The following is a 25,422-nucleotide window of genomic DNA, read 5'->3' on the forward strand; positions in this document are numbered from 1 at the left end:
TTAAAATGTGCTAGTTTGGTACGGAGAGACTCGACAAACCAATCTATTTATTTGTGCCAAACACAAGAATCAGCTCACTTATTGAAGCCATTGCATTACATGTACTACATAACCTCAACCAAACACTAAATGGACGACGAATATTGTATTGCTCGAGGGGGCAGCGTCGGTGCGAAAGTGAAGGCCCCATTTTTTGTACTTGTATATGTAGCTTTTGCAAGTTTCTCAAAATACTTGTACATTCAAACTTTAAAATCCTTTTTTTTGTAATTAATCGTTACTCTTACTTTTTAAGGTTTTTTTTTAGAAACATCTGGCTTTATTGATTCAATAAACAAAGTACAAGTAATCGAAATTGAAACGAAACCAACAACAAAAAACCCTAATGAAACTAAAAGTACATCAAGATTCTTTGAAGTAAATAACTCTTGATCCGTCATCCGTATCTTGAAAACTCTTCATGTCTCCGGTGATGAAATTGCAGAAGACCAAAGCTGCACAAGCTGGACTAACCTTATAGGTTTTGAATAACCACATGAGTCGCTCACCGCAACCGATGAGAACCTAATATCGTTGAACGCACTCTAGCCAGGGACACACCCCTTGCAAGCCAGGTTGTCGATCTGCTAATTCGTCGCCAAACCAACTAGAAAGAAGACCAAAATAACGAAAAAACAAACCGCGAGATCCGCGAGCTCCATGGAGTAGATCGTGTTGACTACACCAGGAAGAGGATGGAGCCGGGAGACTATTATTCCATACGTCGTCACCTTCTCCACCAAGACGCCGTCACGAGGAAACAAAACCTCACAAAGAAGGTAGACAAACTGCAGCCAGACGTTGATCTATGGTTTCCCTCGTCACCTGATGCCTAATCGGCAATCGGAGACGAGGGGAACCGAAAGAAAAAACGTTGATCGGAAGATTCCTGGCGTCCTCCTGGCGGCTAGGGCTTGGAACGGGGATTTTAGGTGAACAATCTTAGTGTTACCATCCTATTGTATAGATAGCCATCAGTCCGTGCTTTTGGAAAAAAATCTCAGAAGCCCGGCTGGCCAGACCCGGCTTCATCTTCACGCCCTCGGGCCGATCCGGCATGTCCCGTTTTTTTTTCATATCAGGCTTCCAGCAGCTAAGCCTTGGCCTCTTTTCTCCTTTTTTGTTTGAATCCTCTGTTGCCGGGCTAAGCCCAGTTAGCATTATTCTTTTTTCTCCTCCTTGGGCTAGGCTTTCTTTGCCTTTTTATTTTTTTCTCCTTGCTGGGCTGAAACGGGCCTGGGCTATTTTATAGGCTCGTCGGGCGTAACGGGCCTAGGCAGGCCCGTCCGGGCTCGGTGCCACGCCTAGGCCTGGAGAAGTTCTGGGGCCGGCCCGACCCCTATATAGCCAGACTTGAGGGGCGAGGCCCGTTTAGGAGTGGACGGGCCGGCCCGGTGGCCGCCTATGTCCTATTGGTGAAAGGAAGGGGAGCTTCCCCGCAGAAAAAATAGGAAGTGAAGCTAAAAATGATTTGAGAAAGATTGAATAAATCATGCATTTTATTACATGAAATATGAAGAGGGAGGTCAAATCTTTAATGGCCCAGGGCCTTTTTTCAAGGCCCGCCGGTCTTACTGGACGGGCCGGCCCGATCCGTGCCTGGGCCGATAGGTTGCCATTTGGGATCGGCCCGGCTCAGCACCTCTAAAGTCGGGCTTCACGGGCCGTGCCCGGGCCGTTTAACTCGTGTGAGGCTGGGCCGGCCCGATCGATGGCCATTTATACTGTATCCGTGCGTCCGTCACATGTCAGCCGGAGGATCGACATCCAACATAAGTAATTGGGACCTGAAAAAAAAAGACCCGGACCACTCTATCGCCCCAGTTCCAACATCCCTCGTGTCCACTTCACCCGCCGCCGCTGCCCTACGCATCGCGGCATCAATGCCGGACTCCTCATCCCTCGCCGCCGCCCAAGACTCGCCCCCACAACCCGATGCCTGGCGCATGCCCATCAACGATCAAGCGACACCCATGGCCGCACGCAGCTGAGATCCGAAGGGGCCACGCGCCGCCGCCTCCCACCACGAAGCCTTGTCGCCATTGATCATCTCTATGTCGTCATCCAACCCGACCATGCTGCTGTCCGCCACGACAAAGGCTGAGCCGGCACCCTAACCAACCCTTCCGCCGCCTGCAACCATGAGCTTCGACGTGATGGGCGGATGCCGCAGGAGCTCGTGCCCGAGGCCCATGCACCCATTCCCTAGATCAAGCGCGCCCAGGTCGCCATACTCCTTGCTGACTCCGACCTCCGTTGGCACCGACAGCCTCAAGGGCCTCTACACAATCCGGGAGAAGGTGGGATAGGGCTTCCGCAACACATGATTTCCCGTGCAAGTACATCGCCAAGAGGAAGATGCTAGATTTAATCAAAGTAAGACCAACTGTGATTTTTAGTTTACAAATTTTTCCTCCTGTGGTATTGTACATGGTAGTTCTACTAGCACGTTGTTTCTGATTGTGTGCAGACATGATGTGCATAGTACGTTGTGCCACAATGCTACTAAGGTACTCCCTCCGTTCCATAATTCTTGTCGAAATATTACATGTATCTAGACATTTTTTAGGAATAGATGCATCCATTTTTGGGCAAATTTGAGACAAGAATTATGGAACGGAGGGAGTATTGTTCAACAGCTGCAATTTCAAAAAATTTATACACAGAAACTCCCGCATTGCTGTACTTTTTTGCTGTAATTTTGTTCGTAGTTTACTTTCTTCACAGCAGGTTTTATCACATGTGCTCTATACAAGTAACTACTAAACTCATGTAGGTAAAAAATGGGTGTAGCAGATCTTCTGAGGTTCTTCATACTCCCTCCATTTCACATATGCGTTTTGATCAATGGGGCATTCATATCATAGTAATGAAGGACTATTATTGTTCAATAGCATTGATATCATCTGGTTTCAGTGTACATTTTTTTATTCATTGTATTTTTAACATTTTACTTCAAATATATGTTTCCTTTTTACAAACATATTTCAGATCCTCGTGTCCAGGTTGCTTCATAGAAAAGGCTTATCTATATTCCATACATTCTTGAAATTAATTTCTAAGCATATGAACAAGCTGCAGCTTGATAAGGTAAGAATTTTACCAGTGTGTGCTATTTCATCCTGCAATTTTTAGTTAACATGGCAAGCCTGCTTTGCAGGTAGATAAGTTTATTTACTCTTCATGCTTAGAATCATAGTGCTAATTCAAAAGGGAAAACTTTGGCCCACTGGATAAATTCTGCTTTATATATGACCAAAGGGTGCACAGCGTCGTGAAAGATGGGATCCCATTGATGCAGGGGCTTTGTTAATGTAGTCCTCATCCCTGTAATCTAGCATCTCCCTCTGAAATATTACGGTTTAATATCTATCCTTCTCTTATTGCGCTTATGTTTTCATGTGAATTATTATCTACAGTATATTCACTAGAGATATACTCATGTTTGATCTGCTGCTGATGTGCTATGACTATGACATTAGACAGACAAACATTCTTAAACCTTGTTCAGTTTCTCAGAAAGTGTCTGTTGAGATAATTGATTATTCATCAGAAAAGAAAACATAATGCAAATATTTCCCTGTAAGACACCTAAATTCTAACCAGCGACTGAATGAATCCTCTATTCTTCTTAGTTCGCTTGGAATTGTTCAGTTAAGTCTCGCGATGCTACTCTCTGTTGTACTCCCTCCGATCCATAAAAAGTGTCGCCCACTTAGTACAAAATTTGTGCTAACTTAGTACAAAATGGGCGACACTTTTATGGATTGGAGGGAGTAAGATCTATGAAGTTAATCACATTACTTGGAATACATTCGGACATTCGGTATCACACAGTTGTTGCCATCTTTGTGCTATTATGCAAAGTTTGAACCTATGTTCATTTAATTAAAGAAAACAGGAAGGAGCCTTCTCGAGGCTATGGCTCCTTGCAACTCTGCTTCAGCCTTCGTGATATCCTACTTTGGGCCTGGTCTCCTCAGCTCTGCTCCACCAACAGATCCTTGCTGATTTGGGAATTTAAGGTGACGTGAATTTGGGTATTTCCTGTTTTTTGGGAAGTAATATGTTCTCGCATCTGTCAGTTGGAGCTTGCCATTTTTACTTGTGAGCTCGGTCTATTTGCATTGTATTTTACTACTATATATCTTGAATTTTCTGTAATATGCATGGCACAACAGACAATGCATCAGAATTGTAACTAATATAAATGTACTAGAAACGTTTTTCTGTCTCCTGGAATGTTGTCTAATATATAGGACAGTTTAGTGAGTTAATCTCATTTTTCATTACTCTGTGTATTTGGCATAGCTCCTATCAATTTATTGGAAAAACAGATGGGCAGTGCACCGCACGCCGTCATGATCTAGTTTATATATAATCTTAGTGAAGCTATTGACAATTACAAGAGTTGATGGGTATCATCAATGCATCGAGGTCCTTTTGTGTCCCATGTCCAGCAAACCATTAAAAGAATGGTATGACAAGAAGGCAATTCAAGAATATTTCAGCTGATTAGCGGTAACCAATCACACTTTAGTTATTGATTCAAGAAGATTTTTGTTGTTCTTAGCAGTTGCTTCTTTTTGTTGAGATATATTGCCATGATAAGCTGCAGATCTTTTAGTTATTATATAATGCCATTCGAAGCATATGCTAGGTTGCCAAGATGTATTTGTTTGTTTTGTTTTATGATGATGCAGCAAATGGAGGAAGCAATAATTGAAGTGTGCTTGAATAGGCCTCTCCTATAGTTGGTAAGACAAATTAAGCATCCGCTTTGCTCCTGCCCTCTTATTTTAGGTGCCAGCAGCAGGACGAAGCTCTTGGATGGCTCCTAATGGCAATAATAGACATTCAGGTATATAGCTATCTCATATATATCTTGTCATGATAAATTCTAGAGTAGTTTTAGAATTCGTTTACTGAAGAAATTTCTTGCAGTTTGTTTAACTATAATTTGTCATTCATTATCTTTGATAATATTTGGAGAATTTATCACCTCTTTTTGATTGAGCTATTGACTCTTTAATTAATGCATTACTTCTCCTTATTAATCAAGTTGTTTCTTCTAGAAGGACACGGTCCATAGTCATGAGTTATGAGATCAAGATGGTCTGAAGTCTGAACAAAGAAACATCTATTTTCATAGTTATTTTCAGAAGAATGAGGCAGAAAGAAAACACACCAGAGGAAGAATTGCTTGCAAATATACGGCTCCTAGAGATTGGTAACAACTTTTGAACTATTAAATAGCTAAATTAGTTCACTTGGAGCTACTAGGAGCTTTATCAAACTGAATTCCGGGCTGCTTACTTGGCCATATTTACCGAGTCATCTATTTCTAAAATTTCCACTTACAAACCTCTTCTAAATTCAACAGGAAAAATATGTTCAGACTAATTAATTTTCACTGCCTTCCTCGTAGACACTAGCATCTTTTATGGCCATGTAGTTCAATTACATTGTTAATTTCCCACTGCAGAGTTTATATAGCTTGGCTATATTTATTGAATTTATATCAGATGAGACACTCACTGTGTGTGCGAGATTATCAGAACGGACGGTTTCAATAGCTTGGTATGTTTGGAGTACCGTAAAACGTTTATATAGGTATGTTCGGATATAGGTATGTTTGGAATACCGTAAAACTGAAGATAAGAAATTGTGCATCACAATTGTATATAAGGACAGAAGAGGTTAAATGAACCAAACTAGAGGTTAATTTGAAATACAATGTCTGGAGTATATATGGCTAAATGTTTCAATATATTTGTTATGCTACTCCGTCCTTCCCAATTTAAGTGGCGCATAGGCTTATTTGCAAATACCAAGGCACAATACAATCTAGGCCTGTTTGGTGTAAATGTAGCAGCTCCTTCAGATGGTAAAGTCGAGCGTGCTCTCTTCCCGTAGGCTGCTGCTTTCTAATTGGCTGCATGCCATTTGCTGCCCACTAATTGGCTTCCTGCTATTAATCCTTGCGCACTAACTGGTGCATGCACAGCTGGCTGCTGCTAATTGCTGCATCTTGTCCGCGCACAGGACCCCAAAAGGCAACCGGAATTAATGCCCTAAACCCAGTGCTAATACGACACTTAATTTAGGAAAAAAATAAAACCTAAAACGACAGGTAAATTGGGAAGGAGTGAGTATTATGTTTTCACTGTTAACCAATATTGAAATAATATTTTGTCTTTTAGTTTTGGCGAAACCGCGTGACGATGCTTAGGAGACAAAGTTGATCACTCAAGCCAAGAACTGCGCAACATTGGATGAAGAATGACAAATCTTGCAATGCACATATTGCCATTGCAATCACGACTCCTCTTTCTCAAAACAAGGAAAAGCACATGGGTGATTCGTAGGGCTGGGGAAGAAGGTAGCGTGTAGGTAAGGGAAGTTTGCTGGGGCTTTTGTTGGTCCGTGGCATCGCACGGGCTCTCTGCTAGTAACATTTTATACTCTGGTTTATTTTATTTCGAAACTACAACATGCACAAGTAAATGAGTAAGACTGGAGTGATATCAAGGTGTGGATGAACGATTGTGAATGTACCGCTGGGACTGGGGAGACAAGGCAGCTGAGTCGCCCACCTTTTTTCTTTTTGCAAAGCTGAGTCGCCGACTTGCCGTGACTTCCGTCAGTGGGGGAAACAGATGAACAAAAGAAGATTTGTGTTTACTTCCCAGCCCAGCCATTACAGTCCAGCATAGTTTTAGGCCACAGTAGGGTAGGCAGACCATGCAAGGAAGATGAGGCGTCCGCGCACGCGAAAAAACCCTAGCGCCTACGAACGCACACCGCAAGCCCGCTTGCTCTGCTCCCCCTCTTCCTCCCCTCGTCCTGTCTCGTCGCCGTGTCGTCAGCGAGCGATGGGAGGTCACTTCTGGTTCGGGCGCCGCTGCGGACAGATCTTCGAGGTGTGTTCTCCCAGCTAGTGTTCTCCTCCTTTTCGAAATCCTTGCATTTCTCGTCCTGGCTACAAAAGCAAATCAAACCCAGCTAGTGCTCGATGATCGGGCTTGTAGTTCTGATTCAGATCAAAGTGGGTTTCCTTTCTTTCTGTCTTTCTGTTCCCCCCAGTCCCTCCAAAATCCCGAAATGCTAATTCTGCATGATTCAAGTGGTCTAGGTTCAAAGTGCCTTGGATCCAATGTCTACGCGGCATACGACAACAAGCAGATTCTCATCCTTCCGCTTTCCCATAGTCGCCGATGTGCTTCAACGGCTACTCCTCTTGCGAGCTTCTCGTACCGGTCTGCATACCAATTTCAATAAAAGCACGTTTGCCCTGATTTATGTGGGCCCGAAGTTCTAGTTCGCTCGGTCTTTCAATCTATGCTGACTTATGCGACACGGACGATTCTTCCTATTGGAGCCATCCAAGAAATAGGCAAACCTGGCCGGGCCTCTTTTCGACAGGAGAGGAGCATGCACATGGCGGGCAATGAGAAGTCAAGAAAAAGGCTTCTTTTGTTTTTGAACTTCTCTGCTCTTAAGTCTCTAAATTGAGAAAGTCTAGTTTTCGTAATTGACCAATTCGTTAACATACCATTGAACCACTCTTTATTAACATAATGACAACGAGCCATTATTGCAGCTGATGCTACTAAATGCGCTGCTCTTTTTTTGGTACCAACAAACTAAGAAACTTTTTCCCTGACTTGCTGCATCAAACACTAAATCACAAGCTTCTGATAAAAAAGGGAAGAAAATATTTATGTAAGGGACTATATGCGGATAAAGTATTATGGTTTCCCTGTTCTGGGGTGATGTTGTGATACCAAAGGGGAGTCATTATATAATATATTTCCCAAAATTTGGAAAGAAGTATAGTTAAGAGGGGTCAAGATCAAAATTGATAATCCCATGCTCGATAGTCAAATTGTGGCACGATAGTGAGAGAATGAGTTCAGGTCGAAGCTAACAGAGAAGCAAATAGTCATTATGCCCTTCATGCTCAAGGTGTTTGGTGATTATATTGCTCCAAACACAAGCGAGATTCTGAATACCATATTTCTGGGTCTGGTTGAGGTTATTGCAAATATAGGTAATAAGAATCAGTGCAAATTCTTAGTTGACTCTTTTTTTTTCTCTCCAGAAAACGTGAAGCTTGCGTCTCGATGCATTGATAGAAAGAAAGTAATTACAAGCCAAAGATAGGCCGAAACAACCGACCGCTCAAGACAAGAGCACGACCAACAGCCGCAAACAAACATTACAACCGGCGCCAGCAATAAACCTCGGCCTAGATGCCAACCCCACATGTGTACTGGATGCGACAATCCTACCAAACCCCCCGCCACAAGAAGGGAGAAGTCAACTCTGCAAAGGACATAATTGGTTCACGCTCGAAGGAAATGTGCATATCCCCATTGTAAGTATATTCAATGGGAACACATTTAACCTTGTAATGATTGGTTCCATATTAATGTAATTGCAAATATTTTTTTCTAATGAAGTTATGTTTTCAAGATGTTTCCATACATGTAATATTTTCTGGCTTAGTTGATAGTCCAAAATTAATCCAAAACCAGGTTATCCATGTGGACGACGAAGTTGTGAATGCCCCGGTAAAGCACGTGAAAAAACATAAGTGGGATTGGCGTAATGAAGGTAAGAGTCAATTTGGCAACTTGTTTACTTTTTTTATGTGAACTAGCAGTGAATTTGCCACTGTGTATACCATGTCTAAGTGATAAATATTCATATGTTTATTGTGAAGAAAATATGTTGTAAAATAGTCCTACAATTTGCAGATCCGTGATCACGAAAAAAAGTGTTTACGCTCCAAAATACAACTGTCGGAAATACAAGTCTACTTATCATAGTGTTGGAGAGAGAGGAAGCAAGATTGATTTTTCGTCATCTATAACCAATGTAAGTCAAATGAGAAAAATAAGAGTGTCTTAAATTCTGTGTTTTTGTATTTCATATTTGTTCTATTTATGCAGTCTCAGGACTCTAATAGTAAACTAATAACACTCACGCTCCTGGAGTTGGATGAAATATCTAAGGATTATACTAACAGACAAAGTGCACGTCACAATACTATTCCTAATGGACAACGACAACGTATGTATGAAGAAAATGCTAGCGTATCTACCAATCTCTGGGACAGAGTCTAGGACATGCTAAACAAGGGCTGGTACTAGGTTTTCGTAGAGTTATAACAGAACAAAATTGTTAAGGAGGAACCCAAGAGGCAAAGGTCCATCTAATATGCCTTGTCTAGGAGCAAAGAGGGTTTTGATGATACCAATGCTTTGTTGAAGTTGGTTGGTCATGCAGTTGCAGGACTGGTAAGAGGCAGCGCAAATTGTGAAGGGAGGTATAATCATGTGTCTCGGAATGTTCCGCTTGGTTGGAAGGAAGATACAAATGAGTCTAAAATGTAGGTATTCTACGTTTCATATGTAGCACGTTGTTGCAAGTTTTTGACTATAATTTAGTCCTTCCTGATTTTTATAATTTGTTAGAGTGAAAATAAATATGGTGTATCTTGTTTACTCTAATGATCGTGATGCCGACCTGGTTGCGGTTGCCTGCACCGATTTAAGAAGAATTGAGCTAGAGCGTTGGATATGCAATAGTATATTTGCTATCTACGCTTCGTAAGTATTGCTTCGTTTAGTTAAGAATATTCTTGTCCCTTTTTTGTAGCAGCTTTAACAAAACTATTTGCGTGCATATAACTGGAAAATGTCAGCCTTCACTACTAAAAACCAGTGAAATAAGTTTCTAGTATCATATTGCCGACGTCTTTGCGTTTCCCATGCTTGAGCGGAAACATAAGGGAAAAAAACATCCACATCAACTGTAACTTTCTACTTACCATACTTGTTGAAAATTCCACATTGTTACTTGCGACTTCTTTCTAGATCCGTTGAACTATTTTTCTTACAGTGATGTTGGGATTGCTGGAACGGATCGAAGACTTATTATATATATTCTGTGTGTAAATGATATTGAGTAAGCAATGTTGTCTTCTCTTTCGTTAAAATACATTAATTTATAATTATCCATGGTATCATGTCACATTATGTAGTGACAATACCTCAGCTACGGCCCACGGGAGCCTGGCAATTATTTGTTTCCCTAAACACGGATCAAATAACAATCCAATAATTCTGCATATATATGGATTCAGTGAAGCTTTTTCATGATAGATATTGGGTTCATAGTCCTCAACAGGTTAGTTGTCTGAGAAGTCAAATTCTGCGAGCAAATTGTGATATTTGCATATGCATTTTGTTATATTTTTAGAACTTTCTATGTTGTCGACAGTTACGTGAGACGTGTGATGGGTGAGAGCAAGTGAGATAAACACGCAGACACTCGGCGTAAGTCAAAATGTGTCCCTTCAATTGTTTGTAAATTTTTTGGATCACTAAGATTCTAGATATTTTGTTGGTTCTCCAGACTCTACCTTTTGCTGACATGTTCTTTAACTTTGCAGTACAATCGTTATGTACATCGCCTCGATGCAGACGTGGGAGAGCTCCCCTTTTTGAAAAAGAAAAACTATTGCTGGCATGTTTCTCAGCAGCCTAATGGGTACAACTGTGGCGCCTTTGCTATGTACAATACGTGCAGATTCATTAGGAGGCCCCCGTTAGTTTTTCAGGAGGAAGACTGTTCTAAGGTTAGTCATTGCTTACTAATATATTGGCACTGTTATATATTTTCTGTGCCCCGGTGCTCGCCACACACTGTCTTGGCCAGTATGCTGTTAGTTCACAAAGACGTGGTATGACCCTCGTAAGCATGTTGAACTGAGCGAAACGATAAAAGGTCTGATTGCAAAATAGATAAATTGAAGCTTGGTGAGGGGTGAACACGTTCGTTCGGTAGTGTAGAATTTCATGGTGGACACTTGACCTGAAAAGAGTTACTATATGTTGACTTGGTCCTCACTTGTTCAGAGCAACTTGCTTTTGACAAACCTCCGTGATTTGCCACTCAGCAGTGGCTGCTAGAAATTCACGTTCTTTGTAGTGTGATCAAATTGGTTTTATTATATGTTCTTGTACGGCTATATGGGTACGGGCTGTATATTCTCATACCGTTACCTTAGTTGATCACATTTGACCAATTCAGTCAGACAGTGCGGATTTTCTGTATTTAATGCCTTTTGGGTTGCGCCGACTTGCAACATGCTAATGTGACATGAAATGAATGCTTTTGCTTGCTATGCTCAGTTAATGTTTATGGATTAAATTTTACCATGCCATATTCTCAGACCGTCAAATAAAGTAAAAGTAAGCCGCTCATACAATTTTCGGTAAAAAAAAAGTAGAGCCCCAAGAATATGCATGTATTTTGGCAGTGTGACATAGATGAGCCATTTTTGAATTTAAGCAACAGAAAAGCAGCAAATTTGAAGGTGCTTCAGGTCATGTATGTGCTTCGAGTTGTAGGGGGTTCGTCGAGGTGTGGTCACTAGGTTCAAGAGGTGGTTTGGGTTTGGTAGAGACCAGATGCAGGCTACATGAGGAGTCTGTTAGACTTCTCAGAGCAGAGAAGGGGAGGGTCGGTGCACCCTTGAGGTCGCTCCCGCCTAGTCTTCTCAACACCTCTGCCTCTCCCTCAAACTCGTGTGACCAATACTGCTCCTCCATCTTCTATTTGGTACTACGCCTTCATGACCTTCGGCACACATTTCTTACTTTCGCCTTCCTACTGTCCATTGCTCGACCATTCCAATCCAGGACCACAATGATTGGTTCAGGATATGCTGATCCTGTTGTTTACAACATTACATTTTATGGTGTGCTTTCTTTGAGTGTTTTATGACTTAGTTCCCCTTTGCTCATTTGCTGCCTGCTGATGAGGAGAAACAAAGGGTTGGTCCACAAGCTCGATTAAACAATTGGATTAGAGGACCAGTGGTGGGGCCTAGGCGCTGCCCCTTCTTCTCTCTCTCTCTCAGTTGTTTTGTTCCCCACCGTTCTGAGGAACCCTAGCTCCCAGGGCCATCTGGTGATTGAGTCGTCAACGGCGGCGAAAGTTGATCACGTGGTTGCTCGATAAGGCACCGGCGGCAACAGTAGAGCAAGGCGGTGGCATCGATTTGGCAGCAGCTACCCGTTCCCCATCTTCTTTGTTCTGGGAGAAGCGAGTTGTTGGCCTGCCGATGTCTCGCCGGAGAGGATTCACAGGAGAGTGTGGGGAATCCATGATGTCGTGGCTCCAAGACCTCCACAACGGTGGCTCAAGCAACTCCAGCACTCAGGTTTTGATTCTTTTCTCCTCTCCGAGCTGCTGCCGATTGTTCTTGTTCTCCTCCTGTTATTTCATTCTTTTTTTTTCTCAAGTCAGATACCATGTGAATTTGATGGAGAAGAAGCAACATATGTTGGATATTCAACATACCACCAGCACCTAGTAACTACACATTCTGGACAACCAAGAAGATAGAGTTAGAGGGGGAAATCCAAAAACTTTTTGAGAAGCTGAAGTCTTTTTGTGTGTGTCGAACACTTTCTTAGTTTCTCTCTCCCTTTTTTTTTTGTCTGGAACACTTTATTGGTTTCTCTCTCCCTTTTTTGTGTCCGGAACACTTTCTTACTTCTTCCCTTTCCCTTGCGGAAGAAATGATTGTGCCGAATTAAATTGCGTTGATTTGGTATGGGGAACATGGTTTCGAAGTACACCCGGGGTGGGCTCATGTTGTCTATGTATGTGACAATGACATTTTAGAGCCTTTGAACATGATGTGCACGATTCTCATTTACTGTCTAGTGTCCTTACTTGACTATGAAAGTTTAGAAACAAAAAAAGAAGTGCTGTGCATAATTGCATAATTCACATTCAACATACATTTCCCCACTAAGCTGGCATCAAATGCAAACTCATAAATGAAGACTGGCATCTTTCAAACAACAACGAAATCTGAAGGAACTAAACTTATTCTAGCTGCATACGGGAATTGAAGATGCTACTACATTCCCCTAAAAAACACGCTACAGCTTGTCTGTCGCTTAGCATTCATCCATCTACCGGAGCCGACAGCCTGCGCCTGCAGATAGGGCACTTCTCACTCTCCTTGAGAGAGCTCCAAGCATTCGCCATGGAAGACATGGGGCTGGAAGCACCCGAGCCACTTGACTAGGCCCCTCTAGAGCTCCTCCAAGGAAACGGGGCACTCCTCTTTCTCTCCGCCTTTGTCTCTTTGGCACGCACCAGCACCACTGCCTCGGGCAGCTGTAGCTCCATGGTGACGCGGTACATAAACACATGCCATATCTCTCCCCCTTTTTGTATGTCCGAAAAACTTTCTTGGTTTTTCTCTCCCTTTTTGTGTGTCTGGAACACTTTCTTACTTCTTCCTTTTCCCTTGATGAAGAAATGGTTGTGCCGAATTAAACTGCGTTGATTTGGTATGAGAGATTCGACAAACCAATCTATTTATTCGTGCATGTACATCTGCATGCAAGGATTATCCTCATGAAAATCAGCTATGGTCCCAGCTGCTGTCATTGGTTCAGAGTTGTTAAACAGGTCCATTCCCATTTCTCTGTCTATTGCACTAGTATCACCAGTTATCGCAGATCTCATTTCCAACACGCCAGCCAAACATGTTAACCAATAGTCTTCCCAAAAATTTCATGGTTAGTATATGCTGACTAAAAGCAAGCAATTTCTCTCCTTCCCAAGAAGCAAGGTTTAGGATATTAGTGAAAAAACTGGCCTTCACACCATCTCTCAGATGCATAGACTCAACCAAACTATCAACCGTTGCATCTATCAAGTTGTAAGCCCTGTCCGGAGAACCAACTTTTGACATTTCTGACAGACAAGGATGCATGTATAGTTCAGTTCGTACCACACATTGTTCGTGATAATCGTAGGCTTCTAACTTTTGGATGAATTCTTTCTGCCTGGGACTGAGTTTCAAGAAGACGGTTAAGTCTATGAGGCCAGGTAACTCAATTAAGATATAACCCTTGTAGAAGTGAAACACATCTCTTGTTATTTTTCTGAGACTTCTAATAAGTGGTAATAACACTGGAGGTGCAAGAACTTGTATTGCGCGAGCAATTTAGTACAACAAGTTGCAAAATAGGACAAGGTAACTTGCGGGTGCACGTTTGGTCATAGCCAAGGGGGGGGGGGGTTGGCTTGCCAGTTAACTTGTTCATTTTACGCAATGCCCCTTTGGCTTATTCAAAAAAAGACCTTTGAATCAATGTTAAAATACTGGCAGTACAAGCTAACGATAGAGAGAGACGAGATGATAAGGATGATGCGTGAGTGATGACGGGGAATTAAGGGATGATGAGATATGTGTGGTCCGCCATGGCCGTTGAAGAGACGAAGAAGTGCATGGGCGATCCGTCAGCCTAGACGCAGATTCGGGAGGTTTTTGGGTCTACAGACCGTCTAGCAGTTTTTCGTTCTTGCAAATTATACAATTATATGTTTTTTTGCATATCCCATGATTGTTGTGGTTGATGTAGACTACATGATCAGAAGAGTTCAAGTTCTATATATAATTCTGCATAGTATAGAATTATATTTTTTTTTGTAGGACAACAGTCACACACTCATTAGTGTCAGTTTTGCTGCTCTCCAATGCCAATTTTTTCCTTCTTCCAAAAGTGCTATTCCGTATAAGACAACAGCACTCTGAAGATCTATGTTGCACCTCGTTCGACATGCTCTAGGAAATAAGATTGCAGCCTAGCAATCTTAGATGAGAGACTCCGGCTGCGTCTTCTGACGATTGGCAGATGGAGATCGACGCAATGCATGTCACAGATTAGCAGGAATATATTGCATCTGACCTGAACATGGTTTCAAAGTACACCCGGGGTGGGCTTATGTTGTCTGTGTACGTGACAATGACATTTTAGAGCCTTTGAACATGATGTGCCCGATTCTCATTTACTGTCTAGTGTCCTTACTTGACTATGAAAGTTTAGACTGATGCTGCGTCCCAACGAGAAACAAAAAAAAAGGTGCCGCGCATAATTGCATAATTCACATTCAACATACATTTCCCCACTAAGCTGGCATCAAATGCAAACTCATAAATGAAGACTGGCATCTTTCAAACAACAACGAAATCTGAAGGAACTAAACTTATTCTAGCTGCATACGGGAATTGAAGATGCTACTACATTCCCCTAAAAAACACGCTACAGCTTGTCTGTCGCTTAGCATTCATCCATCTACCGGAGCCGACAGCCTGCGCCTGCAGATAGGGCACTTCTCACTCTCCTTGAGAGAGAGCTCCAAGCATTCGCCATGGAAGACATGGGGCTGGAAGCACCCGAGCCACTTGACGAGGCCCCTCTCGAGCTCCTCCAAGGAAACGGGGCACTCCTCTTTCTCTCCGCCTTTGTCTCTTTGGCACGCACCAGCACCACTGCCTCGGGCAGCTGTAGCTCCATGGTGACGCGGTACATAGACACATGCCATATCTCTCCCCCTCTTTGTGTGTCCGAAAAACTTTCTTGGTTTTTCTCTCCCTTTTTGTGTGTCTGGAACACTTTCTTACTTCTTCCTTTTCCCTTGATGAAGAAATGGTTGTGCCGAACTAAACTGCGTGGGGATGCTTCGAGGTGAAGGGACGGGGAAAGGGAGTGAACGGAGTGGATTTTTATCGCACGGGGCCGAGACGCACGCGATGTGCTCGATGCTATGACTTCTGGCATCTGCGGGAGAAATGGCCTGCAGCTGGCCCCATGCGTCCTTGGCGTGTGCCTCGGCCGGTGCCATTGGCCTGCATCTGGCTTCGGGCGGCGGACGCGCGGGCCAAGGCGGATGCAGCTGGCTCTCCGTGGCAACGCTCTCCACGCCACGAGCCTCGTCTCTCTCCTGGACGGCCCTCTCCTCGCTGCAGGTGCCGGCGTCGCCCTCCTTCTCAGGGTCCGCGCCGCCCTTCCCCTGGTCGTCGATTTCCATCGAAGACGAAATTCGGTCAAACAAAGGGGAGAGAAGAAGCCGATAATTCAGTCGGGAGTCGCCGCGGCGTGCTGAAATCGGGCGAGGCAGAGAAGGCTCAACAATGAAATGGGCGTATATATGCCCTAAATCTTGGGTTGTGGAATCAAGATGGTGAAATGAGCGGTGGAAGAGACAGATTGCTGGCTGGCGGCACGCGTCCAAGCAAAAACTAGTAACGGGAAGCACGAAGCATGCTGATGGGAAGGCGCGCGTCGGCAGCGCGCCAGCTTCGAGGGCCTCTCGTCTGTCATGGCCGGCATGGCCGCCTGATGAGCATTATATTCAGTACTTTTCGTGCGCATTTTCAGAGTTTTTGCACTGCTTAAATTCTTCTTTTCATTCCTGAAAGTATGTTAAAGTAACAGATTCCACTCCAAAGAGGCAATTACAATCTTCAATTCTTTATATGCAGGAAGGGGCGAAAAAGGCCCAGAAACTTCAATTAATTAGGCTGAGCACCTCACTCAACATTAAGAAGGACTTTACAATGAGAAGAATGTTAGCAGCAGGGATCAACTTGGGCACTAAAGAAAATAATTAGAGGACTGAAAGGCAAAAGGGGAGTCACTCCATGGCCATGTGCCGGTGGCTTTTCCAGAAGGACAAAAAAAAAGGTGGGGCTCTGCTTCTTTTGGTGGAGGGGAGACAGATCGAGAAGAGGGAAGACAGATCGAGAAGAGGGGAGGAGATCAGAAAAGAGAAGAAGGGAGGAGAATGGAGGTCGCGGCTGGAGATCCGCCTCACCGCTAGGCTGCTCGTCCACATCGTCATCAAGCTCGAGTATTTGTTCTGCATCTTCCCGATCCGGCTTCCTCTGCTTCTCCTGCTTCGCCGCTTCAACAACTTGGCGAAAAATCTCTGAACCCTCTTCTACAGCAGCTCTTTGGTGACGAAGTCCAACCACTCTTTCCCTTCCCTTGCTCTTTTGCTGATCTTGTTGTACTTGCATTTGGAAAGATAAATCGTGTGAAACTTGCTGCTGTTCGTGTTGCTTCTTGTAAGACAGAAACCTGCAAGAATTTGATAACCTGTGTTTTGTTAGCCCTCTTGCTTCCTCAGTTCTTTAGTTTCAGTAATTAGTGAGTCATATCTTTACTGCTTGTTATTATTTCAGAAAAATACCAAAAACATTAGACAAGTTTATTTTTCTGTTCGTGGTTCATATAGTTTCTTTGTGCTGTCCGTAATTTAGATTCAGAGTAAACCTGTTACTTGAGTTCACTAAAGTGCAGTCCAGAGCTCTTTTGTCACTACTTTTAAACACCAGTTTGTGTGAGTCTAGCTTTGGGAGTTTGCTTAATATTTGTATTCAATCCCTGTGGAGAGAACGACATATCACTGTAAATTTTGCATCGATCAAATTGGCGCCGTTGCCGGGGATTGATTATGAATGTTACCAACAGTACCATAGACTAGTCCTTTTTCTTGTTTTGAGAATAATTCATTTGTTAATTTTCTGTTGCCTAGGCTGATTGGGATACTAACCATCTAATTAGTTCTTGGTTGTGAGCGTGTGTAGGAGAATTTCCTTTCTTTTCTTTGCAGGACATTGATGTATGCTTGTAAGCAAAGATTCTGAACTCTTGCCCCTTGACCCTGAGATAGAAAGGACTCTTAAGACGTTAAGAAGAGAAGCCAGATTAGCACAGGAAAAAGTTATGGGTGATAAATTGCTTAGAGACCTCTGGATTCCAAGCCATCAAAATGTTTCGGATAATGTTATTCAGCCAACCATTCAGGCTAATAACTTTGAGCTTAAACCTGCTCTTATTAACATGGTACAACAAAATAGGTTTGGTGGCTCTGCAGTCGAGGATCCACATGAACATATCACCACCTTTTTGGAATATTGCAATACTCTCAAATGCAATGGGGTTACTGCAGATACTATAAGGCTTCAGTTGTTTCCGTTCTCTCTACGTGATTCTGCCAGAATCTGGTTACATGCTTTACCTTCTCAGTCAAAGGATACTTGGGAACATCTTTTACAAGCCTTCTTTGAGAGATATTTCCCTCCGACAAGAGCTGCAGAGTATAGAGATCAGATAACAAGGTTTGCACAGTTCACTGGTGAGAGTCTTTATGATGCATGGAATAGATACCAGAATCTGATAAGAATGTGCCCTCATCATGGTCTTGAGAGATGGCTGATTTTGCAAACTTTCTATAAAGGCCTTACTCATCAGACAAGAGCCTTTGTGGACTCTGCATCAGGAGGTGGTATTATGAATAAGACTCTCGAAGAAGCTTTCACACTAATTGAAAATATGGCATCACACCATTTCCAGTGGTCAAGTGAGAGGGTGGTGTCACCTCAGAAACCTGGAATGTATCAATTGAATTCACAAGATGCTTTAGCAGCTCAAGTGGAGATTTTAAACAAGACGATTGCTCAATTGCAGGTTAACATGAGTCACGGGAATACTTCTTCAGTTTCATCAGTACAATCATCTCCGGTGTGTACAATATGTGGAGTTCATGGACACCTTCAAGGGGAATGTTTAGTATACACAAAATCTGAAGCATCAGTATCAGAGGTGAACTATGCTCAGAATCAAGGACCATTTTCTCAAAATTACAATCCTCAGTGGAGACATCATCCCAATCTGTCATACAAGAGTAATTTGCCAAGTCAATCTTCATTTTCTTCAAGTGTATCACATCCTGGTTTTAGCCAGTAGCAGCCCCAGTATAGTGGACAGAGACAACAAGGTACCTCGCCTACGACACTTGAGGAAGCATGGAAAGTACAAGAGGACAAAATGAAAAGGCAGGTGGACAAACTTAGCAAATTAACTGAAGATGTGGGCAGCTTGAAGGACCTCTTACAGCACCTTGTGCTTGCTCAAGCTACGACTAGTTCTGAAGCAAAGCTTCCATCCCAAGCAGAGCAGAACCCGAAAGGGCAGTGTGGAGCTATAATGTCCAGCGAAGCGATAACAACCAGGACCGGTAAAGTTATTGCACCTCTCTTGCCAACTCCTCCCACACAGCATTATGTTCCTCCAGCTTTGAGAAATGTCATTCGGAACAATGTTCAGCATGCAGATCAAGCCAAGCAAAAGCCAGTTGAAGTTGAGAAAAATCAAAGTGAATCAGAAATTTCTAGTCCAGTGCAGAATGATTCAGCATCAGAGACAAGTTCAAAGGCAAAAATACCATTTCCAGAGAGGGTAGAAAAGAATAAAGAAGATAGGCAGTATGCAAAGTTTCTTGAGAAAATGAAGGAGGTGCAAGTGACAATTCCAATATTAGATGCAGTTCTGCATGTACCTATGTATGCAAGATTCTTCAAAGAACTAATTTCAAAGAAAAGAAGCCTCGATGAACCAGATGTTGTTGTCCTAACAAAGGAATGTAGTGCTATCATTCTAAACAAGATGCCACCAAAATTGGAGGATCCAGGAAGTTTTTGTGTGCCATGTCAAGTTGGAAGTCAAACTTTCAGAGCTTTATGTGATCTTGGATCAAGTGTGAGTGTGCTCCCTTTATCCGTGTGCAAAGAAATGGATCTTGGAGAGCTGAGAACAACAAAGATGACATTGCAATTAGCAGATCGAACTTACAGGAAGCCTGCCGGTGTTTTGTTTGATGTGCCTGTGATAGTTGGTAAGTTTGCCTACCCTGCAGATTTTGTTGTTTTGGAGATGGATGACAATAGTAAATCAGTGATACTTGGCAGACCTTTTCTAGCTACAGCGGGTGCTATAATCGATGTTAAAGGGGCATCTCTGAAGCTAAGATTTGGAGAGGAGGAGATTACTTTTGACATGAAGAATCCTACTCATCTACCAATTTGTAATGATGAATGCTTTTCAATGGATCTTGTGGATCAATGTGTAAAAGAGGTTTATGGGAAGAATGAGAATGAGCCTGCTTGGGAAGCAAAGGAAATTAGAACACCAACTTGCATTGTTGCACAAATTGAAAGTGAAGAAGAGATTTCAAAATGTGAATCAAGCTTGGTTCCAAATTCAGTGGTAGAACTGAAGGCTCTTCCCTCACACCTCACTTATGAATTCTTAGAAGAAGAAAAGAAACATCCAGTAATTGTCAGTGCTTCTCTGGAAAAAGATCAAACTATAGCACTACTGAATGTATTGAGAAGATTTAGAAAAGTCATCGGCTATTCCATTGATGATCTGATAGGTATTAGTCCCTCTGTCTGCAGTCATAGAATATATCTTGAGGATAACAGTAAGCCTACAAGGCAACCTCAAAGGAGATTAAATCCAAATTTGCAAGAAGTTGTGAAGAAAGAAGTCTTGAAATTGCTCTCTGCTGGAATTATATATCCTATATCAGACAGTAAATGGGTTAGTCCTATTCATGTTGTTCCTAAGAAAGGAGGAATGACAGTTATGGAAAATGAGCAGGGGCAATTGATTCCAACAAGGACAGTGACTGGGTACCGAATGTGCACTGACTATAGAGGTCTCAACTTGTCAACAAGGAAAGATCACTTTCCTCTTCCTTTTATTGATCAGATGCTAGAGAGATTAGCAGGGAAGAAGTATTTTTGCTATCTTGACGGTTACTCTGGATTCCTGCAAGTTCCTGTTCATCCTGATGACCAGGATAAGACAACATTTACTTGCCCTTATGGAACGTTTGCTTATCGAAGAGTTCCATTTGGACTTTGTAATGCTCCAGCCACCTTCCAAAGGTGTATGATGTCAATCTTTTCAGACCTAATAGAAAATACCATGGAGGTCTTTATGGACGACTTCACTGTTTATGGGAAGAGCTTTGAAGATTGTCTGAAAAACTTGGCCGTTGTTTTGCAGAGATGTCTTGAACATAGTTTGGTTCTTAACTGGGAAAAATGCCATTTTCTTGCAACAGAAGGAATAGTATTGGGACATCTTGTTTCTGAAAGAGGAATGGAAGTTGACAGAGCAAAGGTAGAAGTAGTCACCAAGTTGCCTCCTCTAGTTAATGTAAAAGGAGTCAGGAGCTTTCTTGGACATGCTGGATTCTATAGGCGCTTCATAAAAGACTTCTCGAGAATAGCTAAGCCACTGACTCATCTTTTAGGAAATGATATCCCTTTCATATTTAATAAGGATTGCATGGAATCATTTTGCAAGTTAAAAGAGGCACTCACTACAGCTCCCATAGTTCAACCGCCAGATTGGAAGCTTCCATTCGAGTTAATGTGTGATGCCAGCGATTTTGCACTTGGGGCTGTTTTGGGGCAAAGAAAGGAGAAGGCACTACATGTAATTCATTATGCAAGCAGAACCTTGGATGATGCCCAAGTAAACTACACTACAACTGAGAAAGAATTGCTAGCGGTGGTATTTGCATTTGATAAGTTCAGACCTTATTTGGTTGGAAACAAGTGCATTGTTTATACTGATCATGCCGCCATTAAGTTTCTGTTGAATAAAAAGGATTCTAAGCCAAGATTGATCAGATGGGTCTTGCTACTCCAAGAATTCGATGTTGAGATACGAGATAAGAAAGGGGCAGAAAACATGGTTGCAGATCATCTTTCTAGGATATCTAACCAGGAAATCGACGCAGTCAGTATCAATGATAATCTTCCAGGGGAACAACTGATGCATGTCTCCAATTTCCATTCAAAAACCCCTTGGTATGCTGACATTGTAAATTACTTGGTATGCAAAATTATCCCAAGTGAGCTTACCTACCAACAAAAAAAGAAATTCTTGCACAATGTGAAATATTATTATTGGGATGAACCCTTCCTATATAGAAGTTGCTCTGATGGAATAATCAGGCGTTGCATCCCACAAGAAGAAGCCTATAGTGTCATGTACCATTGCCATGCTTCCACATATGGTGGCCATGCAAGTGCCATGAAGACACAAGCAAAGATTTTCCAAGCTGGTTTTTATTGGCCGAGCCTATTTAAGGATGTGCACAAATTCATTCAGGCTTGTGATCCGTGTCAGAGAAGTGGGAAAATCTCCAGAAGAAACGAAATGCCACAGAAAGGAATTTTAGAAGTAGAACTGTTCGATGTTTGGGGAGTAGATTACATGGGGCCATTTCCAGCATCTAATGGGTACAAGCATATTCTAGTGGCAGTAGATTATGTATCCAAATGGGTAGAAGCTATCCCAACAGTACATGCTGATTCCAAGTCAGTGTGTAAACTTCTGAAACAGGCTATATTTCCACGATTTGGAGTGCCTAGAATTGTGATAAGTGATGGGGGAAAACATTTCAATAATGATCAGCTTCAAGCCTTGCTGGCCAAATATGGTGTTCATAGTCACAAGGTCACTACACCTTACCATCCACAAGCCAACGGACAAGTAGAAGTATCAAACAGGGAGATAAAGCAAATTTTGGAGAAAGTTGTTTCGAAGTCAAGAAAGGATTGGGCAACTAAGTTACCTGATACCCTATGGGCCTATAGAACAGCATACAAGACCCCTATTGGGATGTCTCCTTTTCGGCTAGTTTATGGAAAGGCATGCCATCTTCCTATAGAACTAGAACATAAAGCTCACTGGGCAACAAGAACATTAAACATGGATATTGACTTGGCTGGGAAGAAAAGAAAGCTCCAATTATGTGAACTAGAGGAACTCAGAATGGATTCTTATGATAGCGCTAGAATCTACAAAGAGAAGACCAAGAAGTGGCACAACAGACATATATTGAGGAAGGAGTTCAAACTAGGTGATATGGTGCTGATCTACGACTCCCGATTTCATCTATTTCCAGGGAAATTCAAGTCAAGATGGTTTGGTCCCTGCTCTGTCACAAAGGTACTTGCAAATGGAGCTTTTGAGGTCAAGAGTCCATCAGGAGGCATTTTCTCAGTAAATGGGCAGAGAATGAAACATTATGTTATGGGAGAACCAATTTATGATGAAGATTCAAAATCGGAGGAGGATGGAGTTGATGCAACTCCACTTGCATCACAACATTGACTTTACAAGGAGGGTCGAGCTAATGACCATAAACAAGCGCTACCAGGAGGCAACCTGGATAAATAAATTCAGTTAATTTTCTTTATTGAGTTTTTTTTTATGTTTTCTTTTCTTTCTTTGCCTTCATAGGAATTAATAAATCATAGCAGGCAGTAAGAGTTCAAGATGAAGGAGAGCTGGCTTATGATAATGCAGAAGAGTGAAGAGTTTACTGAAAGTTTCTACTTACCGAATCAGCAAAAGAAGTACGAGCTGATATGATACATGTTCATATGACTTCACTTTGGAGTTAAAAACGAGGAGCTAAGTGAGCTACACCACACCCGGTGAGCTGTTTCAGTACTCAATTCTACTTCTACATTTTTCAGTTGCGGTGTTGGCTATTTCTTTTTGGTTACATCCTGCTGATTTTGATTGAAATTGCCTCTGTCCATTATTTTCCTGGTTCATTGTCAGTTAGTGCCGCATAAATATTCTGCATTAATACTTAAGATCATATCTTAGCATGGTCGTAACTGAAAGAAGCTGCCTGTCATTTTGACAGTAATGTGAGATATAACAAAGAAGCTTGTCATTTTCTCTTGGATATCACTGTGCCATGAACTATATTCATTTGGGTGAAAGAATGTGTTGATTAGTTCTTTTCTGAGCCAAGTAACAAGTTCCATTACATACTGTATCATGGTCTCGGGATCGGTGGTACATGAAAGAGGTGGACCTAGTTATTGATGTCCAGTTGTTAACAAAAATCTTGCAGTTCCGTCAAATAAGTGGCTAGGCGACATTCGTTTTCTTGCCTCTCAATAAGTGGTTGTGCCACATTTTGCTTTGCTTCCTTCTAATAAGTGACAGTGTCACAGTTCTGAATAAGTGGCTGTGCCACATTTTGCATCTTATAAGTTCTGAATAAGTGGCTTTGCCACAGTTTTGCTTTCGCATTTTCCTTTATGCAATTTAAAACAAAATCTGGACATCATGGCTCAGGAAAGAACTGTTAACATAGTTTCACTTAGATATTATTGTTCATGTTTTCATCAGTGTGTGACGGAAAGAATGACATGATTCTTTATTATATCTCAGATTAGTGTCATCTTGACAGGCATCGGAAATACAGTCATGATCTTGAACAGATGTTACCTTAAGTAATATTGTTGAGTATTAATTGTGTGCAGCTTGTCAGTGCTTGTCATGTTCTCTATTATTGCTGTTTTTCTTTGCTTGAGACAAGCAAAAGTTTAAGTGTGGGGGTGTATCAATTTGATCGATGCAAAATTTACAGTGATATGTCGTTCTCTCCACAGGGATTGAGTTACAAATATTAAGCAAACTCCCAAAGCTAGACTCACACAAACTGGTGTTTAAAAGTAGTGACAAAAGAGCTCTGGACTGCACTTTAGTGAACTCAAGTAACAGGTTTACTCTGAATCTAAATTACGGACAGCACAAAGAAACTATATGAACCACGAACAGAAAAATAAACTTGTCTAATGTTTTTGGTATTTTTCTGAAATAATAACAAGCAGTAAAGATATGACTCACTAATTACTGAAACTAAAGAACTGAGGAAGCAAGAGGGCTAACAAAACACAGGTTATCAAATTCTTGCAGGTTTCTGTCTTACAAGAAGCAACACGAACAGCAGCAAGTTTCACACGATTTATCTTTCCAAATGCAAGTACAACAAGATCAGCAAAAGAGCAAGGGAAGGGAAAGAGTGGTTGGACTTCGTCACCAAAGAGTTGCTGTAGAAGAGGGTTCAGAGATTTTTCGCCAAGTTGTTGAAGCGGCGAAGCAGGAGAAGCAGAGGAAGCCGGATCGGGAAGATGCAGAACAAATACTCGAGCTTGATGACGATGTGGACGAGCAGCCTAGCGGTGAGGCGGATCTCCAGCCGCGACCTCCATTCTCCTCCCTTCTTCTCTTTTCTGATCTCCTCCCCTCTTCTCGATCTGTCTTCCCTCTTCTCGATCTGTCTCCCCTCCACCAAAAGAAGCAGAGCCCCACCTTTTTTTTTGTCCTTCTGGAAAAGCCACCGGCACATGGCCATGGAGTGACTCCCCTTTTGCCTTTCAGTCCTCTAATTATTTTCTTTAGTGCCCAAGTTGATCCCTGCTGCTAACATTCTTCTCCTTGTAAAGTCCTTCTTAATGTTGAGTGAGGTGCTCAGCCTAATTAATTGAAGTTTCTGGGCCTTTTTCGCCCCTTCCTGCATATAAAGAATTGAAGATTGTAATTGCCTCTTTGGAGTGGAATCTGTTACTTTAACATACTTTCAGGAGTGAAAAGAAGAATTTAAGCAGTGCAAAAACTCTGAAAATGCGCACGAAAAGTACTAAATATAATGCTCATCACCGCCCATGGCCGACTTCCTTCTCACCAACAAGGTCTTGTCAAAGGAGGTGCTGTCAATTGTAGAAGAAGATGAGGGGATGAGGCAAAAAAAGAAAAGAAGCAAGGGGTCCAATGAAAAGATGTGGCGCCTGACAGGCGGGACCCACATGTAAGAAAAACTGTC

At 42.3% G+C, this 25,422-nt stretch overlaps 1 long non-coding RNA gene and 1 other non-coding gene across 42 annotated transcripts; one reads left to right on the forward strand and one right to left on the reverse strand.

The window, feature by feature from the left end:
- The first annotated feature begins 1,828 nt into the window (after positions 1-1,828).
- LOC100843049 lies at positions 1,829-25,176 on the forward strand. Of its 41 annotated transcripts, none has more exons than XR_002963278.1 (12): positions 1,832-4,900; positions 5,115-5,269; positions 8,144-8,419; positions 8,580-8,658; positions 8,802-8,922; positions 9,334-9,436; positions 9,949-10,014; positions 10,105-10,236; positions 10,330-10,385; positions 10,502-10,687; positions 16,409-23,233; positions 24,516-25,176. It is a non-coding gene; the product is annotated as a transposon Ty3-I Gag-Pol polyprotein (long non-coding RNA). The 41 variants fall into 41 exon arrangements; XR_002963284.1 differs by having other exon boundaries at positions 10,193-10,236; XR_002963279.1 differs by having other exon boundaries at positions 1,832-2,415; positions 2,510-2,549; positions 3,031-3,129; positions 3,934-4,900; positions 9,334-10,385.
- On the reverse strand, positions 18,026-18,133 carry LOC112271235. Its single transcript, XR_002964227.1, has one exon. It is a non-coding gene; the product is annotated as a small nucleolar RNA R71 (small nucleolar RNA).
- Positions 25,177-25,422: the final 246 nt, after the last annotated feature.

The sequence above is a fragment of the Brachypodium distachyon genome, chromosome 2, assembly GCF_000005505.3.
Source record: "Brachypodium distachyon strain Bd21 chromosome 2, Brachypodium_distachyon_v3.0, whole genome shotgun sequence".
Lineage (NCBI taxonomy): Eukaryota > Viridiplantae > Streptophyta > Magnoliopsida > Poales > Poaceae > Brachypodium > Brachypodium distachyon.